Genomic DNA, 11,618 nt, shown 5'->3' on the forward strand with positions numbered 1-11,618 from the left:
AGAGAGATGCTCCAGACCCAAATTACCTTTGTGGCATCCACTGGACCCTCTCCAGTAGCTCCTTGTCTTTCTTGTACTGAGAAGCCCAGAACTGGACACAGCCCTCACCAGGGCTGAGTAGACAGGGATGATCACCTCTCTTGACCTGCTGGCCACACTGTTCCCAATGCACCCCAGGATACCACTCTCCCTCCTGACCACAAGGACACATTGCCAGCTCATAGCCACCTTGTCATCCACCAGGACTCCCAGGCCCTTCTCTGTTTTCTGGTAAGTCAGTCTCCAGCCTGTGGTGGTACCTGAGTCCTGCTTACCAGGTGCAGGATCCTGCACTTTCTCTTGTTGAAGCTCATTAGAACATTTCTCTCCACCCAATCCTCCAGCCTACAGATGCTACTCCAGACCTGCAGAAGTTACTTCTTCTGCCCCAAGGTGAGAACACTCTACACAGATGTTTGTTGAATTGTTCCCTAACACCTTGGGTTATGGAGTTCTTGGCCTTTCTCAGCAGCCTGTCCCAGTGCTCCGTGGCTTCCACCCTTAAAAAAAGGTGTCTAAAATCTAAGCCAACTCTGTTCTGCTGCAGTTGATGTCTAAACATTGATGCAATGTTTACTTTTAGCAAATATGTTGAATTTATGTATATTTTGAAGGAAATATATTGATTAGGGATTTTTTCCTTATTTTTCTTGAGCAAGGTATTTAGTAAGCCCTCACCTGGAATAACATCAAGCCTTCCCCTGAATTTTATTGACAGTCACTTGTCAAAGGGACAACACAAGAGCAAAGATTGATTCAGGAAACAAAAATGTGTACTTGTCCAAAAGAGTTGTGGTTTTGGGTATAACATCCCCTTTCTGAAGTTAAATGAAAGTTTGGTTTCTTGTCACACTCTCAGCTTTACAGAAGAAATGGACTACAGAGCAGAAACTGCTGGGTTTGTGCCAAGGGGTAGATGCATAGTGTTGGTCAGGCAGGTTCACTGCAGACTGGCTGGCTCTGGGACCCCAATCAGATAGGCAGTAGGAGGACTGTCATGTGTGAGCAGCCCCCTTGATGAAATTAAGGCACAGCTGCTCCCCATCGCCCAGCCCAGTGCTGCCTGGCATCCCCACAAGCAGCTTTCTCCCTGTCCCCAGTGCTCCTCTGTGCCCTGCCAGGGGCTCCTCCCACACTGTCCTGTCCTGACCTCACAGCTGGGTCTGCACAAAAAAAACAAAAACAAAACAACACACACACACACACACACACACACAAAAAAAAAAAAAAAACCAAAAAAAAAAAAAAAAAAAAAACAAACAAACAAAAAAAAAAAAACACCAAAACCACCCAAATGAACCACACCTGATACTTATTGCTGCCAGGAGGGGAAGTTTGGGATGCTTAAGTGTTGCTGCAGCCCTTGTGCTTGGCATTGGTTCAGCTCTGCTTGTAGCTGGCCACTCACTATAGCAAACATCTGATGTCATGCTGTACATGAGCTGTAATAAGCACACAAGCTGCTAGGAGGTACAGGGCATGGCAGAGAGCAACCACGTCTGGATGAAGCAGTTTTGAGTGGGTCTTGGTGGGAAAACTCCTTTTGTATGTGACCTAGGTGGGCAGAACATACACTCTTTTTGGTGGGGAATGAATTGGTTAATTCAGCTGAATAACATCATGCATCAGCTGCTGCTGGTAGTTTTCATAAGAAAAGGAAATACTTTACATAAGTAAAGGCTTACTAAAACTAGTAATAAAGAAAATAGAAGACAGGGAGGTTCATATGTAAGCCAGCCCATATTCTAGGATGTGCAGTGCCCAGCTGCAAGTGCTAGAGTTCTCCAAGAAAGTGCAGAGAGATGATGTTATGTGGAATTGCTTTTGCTATTTGCTGCTTAGAAATGTCTCACTGTGAAAATCAAGGGGAGTAATAAAATAACAGTGAGTTGTTTATTTGCATGACTGTCCCAGCAGGAGAGTACTGCTTTGCATGCAATTTGAAATCCCAGGGAGGATGGGGCATAAACCAGGGAATGCTCATCCAAGATTGCAAAGTATGTTCCAGCAACCCTAGCAGCTCCCAGGGGAGAAAAACTCTCATAAATGAATGTTTTACTTGTCTCACTAGTATCACATGGAGATTTTGACACAGGGCTTTTCTGTGCATTATCAAGATTTGGGCTGATGTAAAATGTTTCTTAAAGCTTTTTGAAAGCCATTTCCCTACAGCAATAGGAGGTAGGATTCAGAATGACTATTAGGACCCCACTGCTGCTAGCTTGCTTCACAAGGGTGGGAAGCTCACTTTCTGTAGGAGATGGGATTGGTTATTCCCCACTAGTACACGGTATGGCAGAGCTACAGATTTCCAACTGTGTTTGAGTCTTTTTTTTTAGCCTCTCATTCAGTGCCTGGTGGATCATGCAGTGCTCACCTTGCCATGGCACAGTGTCATCAGCGACCTGGAGCAGCAGCCTCAGCTTCTCCCAAGGTACGTAAATTAGGCACTCTAGGTTTACTCTCTGCTTTTGTCTGTGACCTTAGCACCTCACATTCCTGCCTGCTCCATGGGATGGTCAGAGCTGCTAAAGCTCTTCTCCTAAAGCCAGTTTTCCATTGGTTTCTCAGTTAGTCTCTGCCTCCATCTTCCTCAACATACCTACACAAGTAAATTTTGTGCATAATGCATCGTTTTGGTGTGTGAAGTGCTTCATTGATCCAAAATACACTATGCATGTTGAAAGAGTCATACTAGAAGGCATGCCTCCTATCTTGTATGCCAGTCCTTGAATTTAACTCAGGATGTGGAAGTAAGTCACCGAGTGTGTGAGTGCAAATGAATCCATGGATTACAGTGCCTGAGTTTCACTAGGATGAATGTGTCTTCCATTGCCACGTAATGTGCTGCTGTGAGAGCCTTGGTGTCCAAGAAAGAGGGCAGAAGCGCAAGCAATTAAGAAAAAGGTGTTAAAAAAAAAAATCAAATATGTAATCCTCCTAAAGTACACAATGTTCTTCCCCATTAAGGAAGAAGAGCCCCAGGATCAGCATAAAGATTTGGGCTGTTACATGTTGTTCTCCATCTTTGAATTAATCTGTGTGCCGGGAGCAAAGGCAGCGCAGCTGTGCCGGAGCTGCTGCGGGTGTTTCCCGGCCCTGTGGCTGGCAGGCACCGAGCGGAGTCATCTTTAGCAGCACAGCTGAGGACTGAAGGCAAGACTATGAAGGGATCTCAAACCATCGACGCCCTTGCTACACACGGCAGGCATTTCAACAAGCAGTGAAAAGCAGCTGCTGCGGGAACTCCCTCAGGACACTCCAGCTCTACAGAGAGTTTCAGGAATCAGGAGAGGACATTTACTACCTATTTGTGCTATTGCATAATTCATGGACACTAGTCAAAACTCTTTTTATACCCGTGTCAGCTTGGCTTTCTTGGCAGAACTTTGCAGCTTTTAGACAAGAAAATCATAACTGTTTATTAAGATTTATATTCCAAACCAATTAAAGTTTGAGGGGTCATCTTTATGTGCAACATGTGGTATATAAAGGTTAGGGGAGCCAGATTCCAGCAGTTCAAACTGTAGCAACAAAATCTGTGCCTCTCCTCAAACTGAATTTCTGGAGCCGACCCGGTAACTTTTTGCTCAGTCTTTATTAAAAAAGAGAACTCTGGACTGCACGGCCTGTGTTCACAGATCCCGAATGTAATTGTAGGTAATTTCTGATTGCGATAAAGAATCTTTAATGGTAAAATGCACTATGAAAGCACAACAGAGATAAGATCAGAATGACTTGAAATTGGAACACTTGAAAACTTGGCAGAGAATCTGCTTAGGAAGTTTACATGGCAGGGAGGACTGTGATCACCCAAATGCTGGGGATTACATTTCCAAAATTACAGCAGGGATATGCAATAACAACTCCATAATATTTTGAGCAGGAAGGAAGCAAATAACATAATGCAGGATGTTGCTGTCATAGCACACCCCTTGGCAACACCCTCTTTAAAGGGGGGGAAAAAAAAAAAAAAGGTGGGGAAAAAGTAAATCATCCCGCTGTTTAAAGATAGATGGGGTAGAAGGCAATGCTTAGAGAAGGCATTTGCAGGCTTTCCTTCCCTTATCATAATTTTTCTCTTTGAACCCATCAAACAGAAATCCATGTTTACAAAAAATCAGTTGTAGCCAAGTAGAAAAACTCATCTTCAAGTCTGCTGCGGCCAGTGACAGTTTTTTTGGGATCTAACTAGTCTAACAGGCTTTCCTCCCCTTTCATGGGAATTCTCAATGTTCTTCATTTCTGGTCAATCTCATTAACTCAGCACACACCTTGCACTGGCTCCATGCTCTCGCACAGTGATATGCAGAAAGGAGGACTCACTTATAATGATCACTTGTGAGAGTTTTGGGGTTGAGGACATTTGAGACTGAGGCTGAAGATGCAGCTGCAGCAGGAACTGTTCTGGCTTTGTGGGCTGACTTTTTCTTGAAACTAGGCTGTTAAAATAGCACTATCAGTTCCTCTCTCATGAGTGCCCACCACATCACCTAAAATAGAAAAATGTCCCATAGGCCACGTGTCTGCCCAGGGCACAGCAGGATACTGGCATGCTATTCTTTCCAACACTGAAATATCAGCGCTCTTTGCATCTGGGTTCTGTTTTCATCCTGCTGAGCCTTTCTTGATGCATGCCATGACATATCTTAAACATAAAAAAACCCTAATGTAGGTCCACAAAATATTTCCAAGTACTAGACTGGGAAATAGAAGTCATAGTTCTACTAGTATTAAAAAATAATAAGTGCAATTGAGACACTGATTTCATAGCAAACAATAATTCTTCCATGTCTTACCATAGTTAATCCCTGAACACGATAGTTACCTATTTCTTGTCTGTATGATGGGGGTTAATGATTTAATCACCCTTTTTCTGTCTAGCGTTCCCCATTACTCCATAGTTTCAAGGCATGCTCTTCTCTTGAGATATCTAAAGGATTAGGATATTGGAAGTATTTTTAGGATAAACTCTGCAGTATTACTGAAATCACAGTACATGTGACTTGGGTTTAGTCTGCTGCTTCCCACCCGAAGAAGAGCTTCTGTGCCCAAAGACGTGTTTTGCATTTTCAGTTATATCTGTAGGCTCAAAAGAGAAGGTCCCTTTGTCTTGTCTCACTGATTAATCTTATACTTTAAACTTATTAACTAGCATCATTGTTAGCTCTGAGTAGTTTTAATGTGGGAGCGAGAATGTGTCCTTCTCTCCTGTGAAGAGCAGACAGAGCAACTACCTCACAGTGAGAGAACAGACTTGGAAGATGCTGAAATTAAGAAGAGCTGCATTATATCTGTGACCCCTCCATTATACAGTTTATATAATTAGACATAATGACAAAGTTAGTATTTGGTATCTGGCATCCGGTCCTCCCACAGATTTCAGCAACATTGTGGATTCGTGGCTTTTCCAGGTCCTCATCTCTAAGTATTCCTATTGCTAAATACTGAACATCAGCAGTTAGCAAGTAAAACCACTCACAGATATCCAGCAGGAAGCCTTCCAATCCAAACCAGACATTTGGTCTTATTTTCAACACCTCAATACTGTCTTTTAGCTATAACTAATCTACTTGTAGTAGGTCACTAGATAATACACAGGTTAACAATTACACTGTCTTATATCATCCTCCAAAGTAAAAGAGGCTCCAAAGTTAATTTTACCAGTCCTGAATCCCTCATGACTATTGTTGCAATGCTGCCAAAGTGACAGAGGGAACGAAGGGAAAGGAATATTTTCAGAATCACAGGAGCTGTTACAAACATAAGTTCAGGCACATAAAAAGAAAGTGAGTGAAGGGCAGTGTAAGCCTGTTGCAAAGATCTCAAAAAGTGTTGTGAAATCAGATTTTCACCTGCTTTTTTGTGATGTCCTCTGTGCTTGTGCATAATGGAAAGTCTTAAAAACACCGAACACCAAGCCCAAACAAAAAAGAACAAAGGCTTTTTGACCTCCAATGCAACTTTGGTGGAATCCGACCTTCTCAGTCCCCCTGCAGCATTGAAATTCAGAGTAGCCAAAGCTCCTCAAGGGTTATAGGCACCAATACTTTCACCAGTAAGCACACCCCTACAAAGCTTCATACTGACTTCCAGAGATACTACCAAATATCTCAGCATCTCTCAGACATAAGATCATTTTCAGTGCAGCACACAGCAGGAGGAGGCTCCTTCACAGGATAAAGCCATTTATATGGGCCTTATGGTGGTCCTGTCCACTCTGCTGTTGACACCAGCATTCATCTACTCCCACAAAGAGCCCATTGATGGAGGTCAATCAGGAAAACCTAAGCTACAGAACAATTTCCCTGAGCATCTGGGTCTTCTGGGTGGGTTGTTGGACTTCTAACACAGCACCAGCATGTGAGTATTGCACATGCATGAAGCAGCTGTGCTACTTTGTTATTCAACATTTACAATTGTCAAGAATGCTGGTCCCACCTAAATCCTCTTGTAGCTCTGGGCTTTAATTAGCAACATGCCCAAAATACTTTGAATGCTTCTGGAGGACAGTTATAGGTGCTTACAGACAACTGCTGTGTGGTGCCAGAATCCTTGTCCTGTAAACGGAAATGTAGCTGGGTGTTAATAAGTGTCACGGGGAATTAGACTCACTCAAACAATCTAACAAATTCATTTCTATTGACATCTCCATTTATAGCTTCTCCATGTATGTAACAAAGGAACACCGGTGGTAAAATAATGATAGAAAAACACAGGACTTGCATTAAACTATTGTGGCTAATGAGGACGGAATCAGGAACTGAAGTAGTGAGACCAAAGTCGGCTTCCTCCAGATCAAGCCAAACAACAGTAATAAGGAGGTGCAAATTGCACAAATGTGGAGGAGCACTAGTGTGAATAACTCCAGCTGCATATCCCAGTGCATTTATTTTTCACTTTTGTATAAAACTCTTCCCTGTGAAGGATCAGACCACTGCTAACAGAAAATCAGTGACCCTTTCCCGGTACCCAGTGCTGTTCACTGCTTGCTTTGCTTCCCATATGCATTTCATCCTTTTCTGCTTTCTGAAAATGGGTATTTCTAGGACACGAGAAGTTCCTGGGCAGTGGGCAGCTGCCTGGCTGCCTGCAAGGGCACAGGGCCAGCACAGAGCATCCATGCTGCAGCTACTAGCAGTAGCCATGCTTCTGCTCTTTTGGGGAGCTGTGCTTTCATAAAAATCACAGCTCTCAGAAAAACATCTCATACAGGATGACAAATGCCTTGTTTATAGGCTGACACATTATCTGAAAAAAAAAATTATTTAGCCCATCTTGCATTTTAATTTGATGTACTGCAACATCCCAGCATGGCTTTTTTGGCTTAAGTTGATAATTGTGCTAATTTTTCCATCTAAATTAAGCTATGTAATGCTTAGGGACAAAACCAGTCACATTATGGTGTGCATTAGTCATGTTGTACAAATACTACGAGCAAGTCTCATTGTGATGATCTTCAGCAGCCTTCTTATAGTAAGCAAATAGGAAGGCAGGAAGGAAACATGGCAGGAATTTTTTCTCTGCAGAATCAAGAAAGGGGGTGGAACTGGTCCACCCTGGCACAGCAGCTTGCAGGCTCATTTTTTTTAAGGCTGCTGATGACTCGTCCTCTTGTCTTCCCCAGATGTGATTCTCTAGATTCTCTAGACCCTTTGTAATGCCTTGGGAAGAGACTCACAGAGACAAATTTGTCCCTCTGAATTAGTGGGCAGGAGGTCACATCATCTGGGAGCACGTGGGCACAAGATTCTAGCCCAATAGGATGTGAGCCTGCAATGAAAGTGGTCTCAGTAGGAGCCAAACTCTGGTGATCCCTCTCAAGACCTACGTCTGAAAGAAGAGTCTATGTACAATTTGAGAAAGATAGTTACCCTTCAATTTCTTGTTTCATGTAGCTGCACAGGAGATACCTTGGCAATAACTGAAACGACTGCAAACAGAACTAGCAGGGTTTGGATTCATCTGAGAGAAGATCTGGATCCCCTGTCAGTGCACTTGAAACACAGGCTCCTGCAAAGGGGAGCTTGTTACCAAGGAGGTCACAGCAAGTTTAACCTTCGGCAGACAGAGCAGGATGTTTTAATCCTTTGTCCCTTTATGGCCTCAACTAAACCCAAGGATGGGAGAATTACACCGCCCTCCCTGAGCTTCACAAGGTGGTTTGTTTGCTTTGGGTTCTTTTACATTCAAGGACATAAATGCCGGACAAATTGTACCTAATTCCACACAACCTGGGGGTAGCTGAGCACCAGATATATCACACTGAAAGTCCCAGCTCCTAGATTGCCTTCTTCTATTCCCCCTCAAAGGGGAAAACATTCCTTTGGGACACTTTAGGATTTTGTGCCGCGTCTCTGATGACCCGATTGAAAGTCCACCAGTGGGAAAAATAAGCAGTCATGGTCTGTGGTGGGCCTCTCAGGGACTGGAAGAAAAAGGTGGCAGGTTTGTATCACCAGTCAGGGAGCATGGACCACTCAATCCCCTGATTGATTGCTGTAACAAAAATGTGCCACCAAAGAGCCGTGACCACCAGACTTGCTCTATATTGTGTTAGTAATCCAAGTGGATTTAGCAGCACATACAGGTTTATCATGCATGCAATTGATTTGCATTTATTATGAGCCTTACCCTGCTTCCAATTGGATACTTGCAATACCAACCTGCATATTTGTCTTCAGACACACTGTTTCTATGTGACTGAACAATTCTCATGAAGTAACTGAGACTAAAAAATGACCTTGTTTTTGGCACTTTCTATGGAGAGCTTGAATGGAGAGGTCTGGCATAAACAACTCAGCATCTCTGCCCCAATCACACTGTAATGTTTCCACACAAATGAAATCATAAGTCGGACACAGATTTTTTGCCTTGAAGGATTAATGCCCCCCAAATCCCATCTGCCACCACAGCAAGAGGGTTTTAAGCTTCCGCTTCTCATCAACAGCAAGAACAAAACCTGCAAAAGAAATGAAAAATCAGAGTAGAGAGCAATTTCAGGAGGGAAATTTTCCAGGGCTGTGCAGAAGGACAGCTCCTCTCTTCCTCTTCCAGGGGGAGGTACAGCACCCCCTGATCCCCCGCTCCCATGGGTGTGCTCACCAGAGCACCCTGCAGCCCTCAGTGCACACAGAGCACATGCACCTTGCTCATGTTACTGTCACATGCACACACTGAGCCCATGCTGGAAAAATCTTGGGCTTAGAAGAGCATTGCAATCTGGTTTTTCCACTGATCATTTTTTCTAAAGTAAATTACGTTTAATGAAAATACCTGAGACACAAACTACCCTGTTTTCATCTTAATAAGCAATTATGGTTGCTAATTAAGGCAATACCAAAATAATTGTGTCATAGTACAAAGGTAATGCCCATGTTTCTCTGTGCCAGATAAACAAGATTATGATCTTCAGCCATAGTTCCAGAACAGATAATACTCTACTAATAATTTTTGTAGGCCTTAATTTAATGTGTGTGTGAGAGAGAAAAGCTGTGCAGCTTTTGATATATGATGAAGGCCACCATGTCATATAAAGATGGAGAGAGAAATCACAAGAATCCCTCGTCTTACAGTTCAAACACAATTTGCCAAATAATCATCTTCAAGTGATCTCACATTCCTCACTTTCTATAGTTTTTTAAATTGTCTTTGTATGTTAAAATACATACCCTATCTTATATGTATTACATATAATCTATAATTCTGTTGGTATGAAATTTCTTTGCCCAGTGCCTTCACACAGACACATCTTTGAGCATTTATCCAGGGAAGCACTCACTGAACAAGACTTATTTCCTGCAACCAACTAAACAGTCTTTTTTTTAAGCAGTAAAGAAAGGCATATCCTCCACAAAAGCTAATTCATGCAGCATGACTCTGAATATATAGTCTAGCAATACACAAGTGTTGGAAGTAGCACAAAAGATCCTTGAAAACACTTCTAATTGATTAATTCAGCAGGGTAGCACCATGGAAATGATTGATTTTAGTCTACCAGACCTCCCTCTGACCTTTTTAGTGCCTCTGTTGATGGGTACTTGAATGGAAAAAATTTAAATGCAAACGGCAATATAACAGTAGTACCCAAATTCCCATCATTTTAATATTTCAAATTGATTGCAACAGGATTAAGATGCCACAAGGACCAAAACTGATTTTTTTTTTTTTAAATGTATCTTTAAAATAGTGAGAACCTTAATGTCAGTAGCGATGACTGATCTGACTCACAAATAATACATGACTGTGTTCTTCTTAGCTAATGATGAGGTGTAACAAACCTAGTGATAATGACTATTAGAAAGGGTAGAAAAAAACCCTCTGTGGTATGTTTCCTTGAGGTCATCAAAAAAATGGAGGTCATCAGGTTAGTTTCCTGTATAATTGTGACTTATTGCAGGGTTTGCAAACCAAAGGCAGGTACCAAGGGCAGATACCTTACCAACACTTACTTTAACTGAAGCTGCCCCTATTTTGCCAATCAATGTGAAAAATGTAAGTAACATGGGCTGATATTTCTGCCACTCACCTGGAGTTTGGAGATAGGTGATAGCTGCACTGAAGACATACAATTATGAAATATCAAAACGAGAGGGACAATTTCTAAGTGTTTGATCCTTCAGACTTGACACAGGCAAACTCCCACTCCAGCTCCAGCCAGCCTCCAGAAACCATGCAGACCTGCGGCAAAGTGAAATGTTTTTCCTGCCCTTCCTTTGGCTGAATAATGTTTCAACGGAGTTTTTGGGTTTAGAAATAACCATGGTTTTTAGAAATAACAATTTCATTGTGCTTCCAGAGTACTCACGTGAAATATTGATGTGCTGATGACAGAGGAGGCAGGCAGTGGCTGTGAAGGAGACCCTCTCCCATGGGAGAAGGATCACTGCTGTCTCCTGTCCTGAAGTAAACCTCTTCTTGATGAACTTACGGCTTTTTGGAAGCTCCTTAGCTTCCCTGCACCCCTGTCCTGAGCCTGGGTTGTGGGGGTTTCCCACACGGATGTCGGCAGGGACAGCTGAGCAGTTGAGGGCTCAGCAGGGCAAGCAGGACACTTCCCAGACCCCAAATCTAGAGATTGGGGTTGTCCTTCCTGACAACCCAATCTGGTGTTAAATACACCCTTGGTAGGACCTGCCTAAATTAGCAAGGGAAAGCATGCAAACTCATGCTCATCAAAGGTATGTAGTATCTTCCACAGATATTTCCAACGGGATTTTGGTTTTTTGACATCTCTTAAGGGTCCAAACCTGCTAATGTGATTTCTCTTCGCAGCTTCCAGTGATGGTTGGCTTTGACCAGTTCAGCTGTAGTGTCAGACCCAACCTGTGCCATCAGGATCTGCAACAGTGGAAAATTTCACTAAACAAGTTACAATTGTTTTTTCATATGTCATGGTTGGGGCTTAGTCAGGCTGACAGGGATTCTGTTTTATATGCATGTGTTTGTTTCAAAATCTACTAATTTGTTTCCTGCAATCTCAGCTCTGATTTATATATGTATTCAAAATCTTTTGCCCTTGTGATTGTAATGCAAAATGTAAAAATTACTCAGAGTGTAACCAAGCAACATCTGCTCAA

The 11,618-nt window shown here is 42.7% G+C and overlaps 1 long non-coding RNA gene across 1 annotated transcript; it reads left to right on the plus strand.

Annotated features, from left to right (window-relative positions):
- The first annotated feature begins 1,431 nt into the window (after window positions 1-1,431).
- On the plus strand, window positions 1,432-5,294 carry LOC120758106 (uncharacterized). Its single transcript, XR_005702777.2, has 3 exons — window positions 1,432-1,597; window positions 2,379-2,473; window positions 3,010-5,294. It is a non-coding gene; the product is annotated as an uncharacterized LOC120758106 (long non-coding RNA).
- Window positions 5,295-11,618: the final 6,324 nt, after the last annotated feature.

The sequence above is a fragment of the Hirundo rustica genome, chromosome 1, assembly GCF_015227805.2.
Source record: "Hirundo rustica isolate bHirRus1 chromosome 1, bHirRus1.pri.v3, whole genome shotgun sequence".
NCBI lineage: Eukaryota > Metazoa > Chordata > Aves > Passeriformes > Hirundinidae > Hirundo > Hirundo rustica.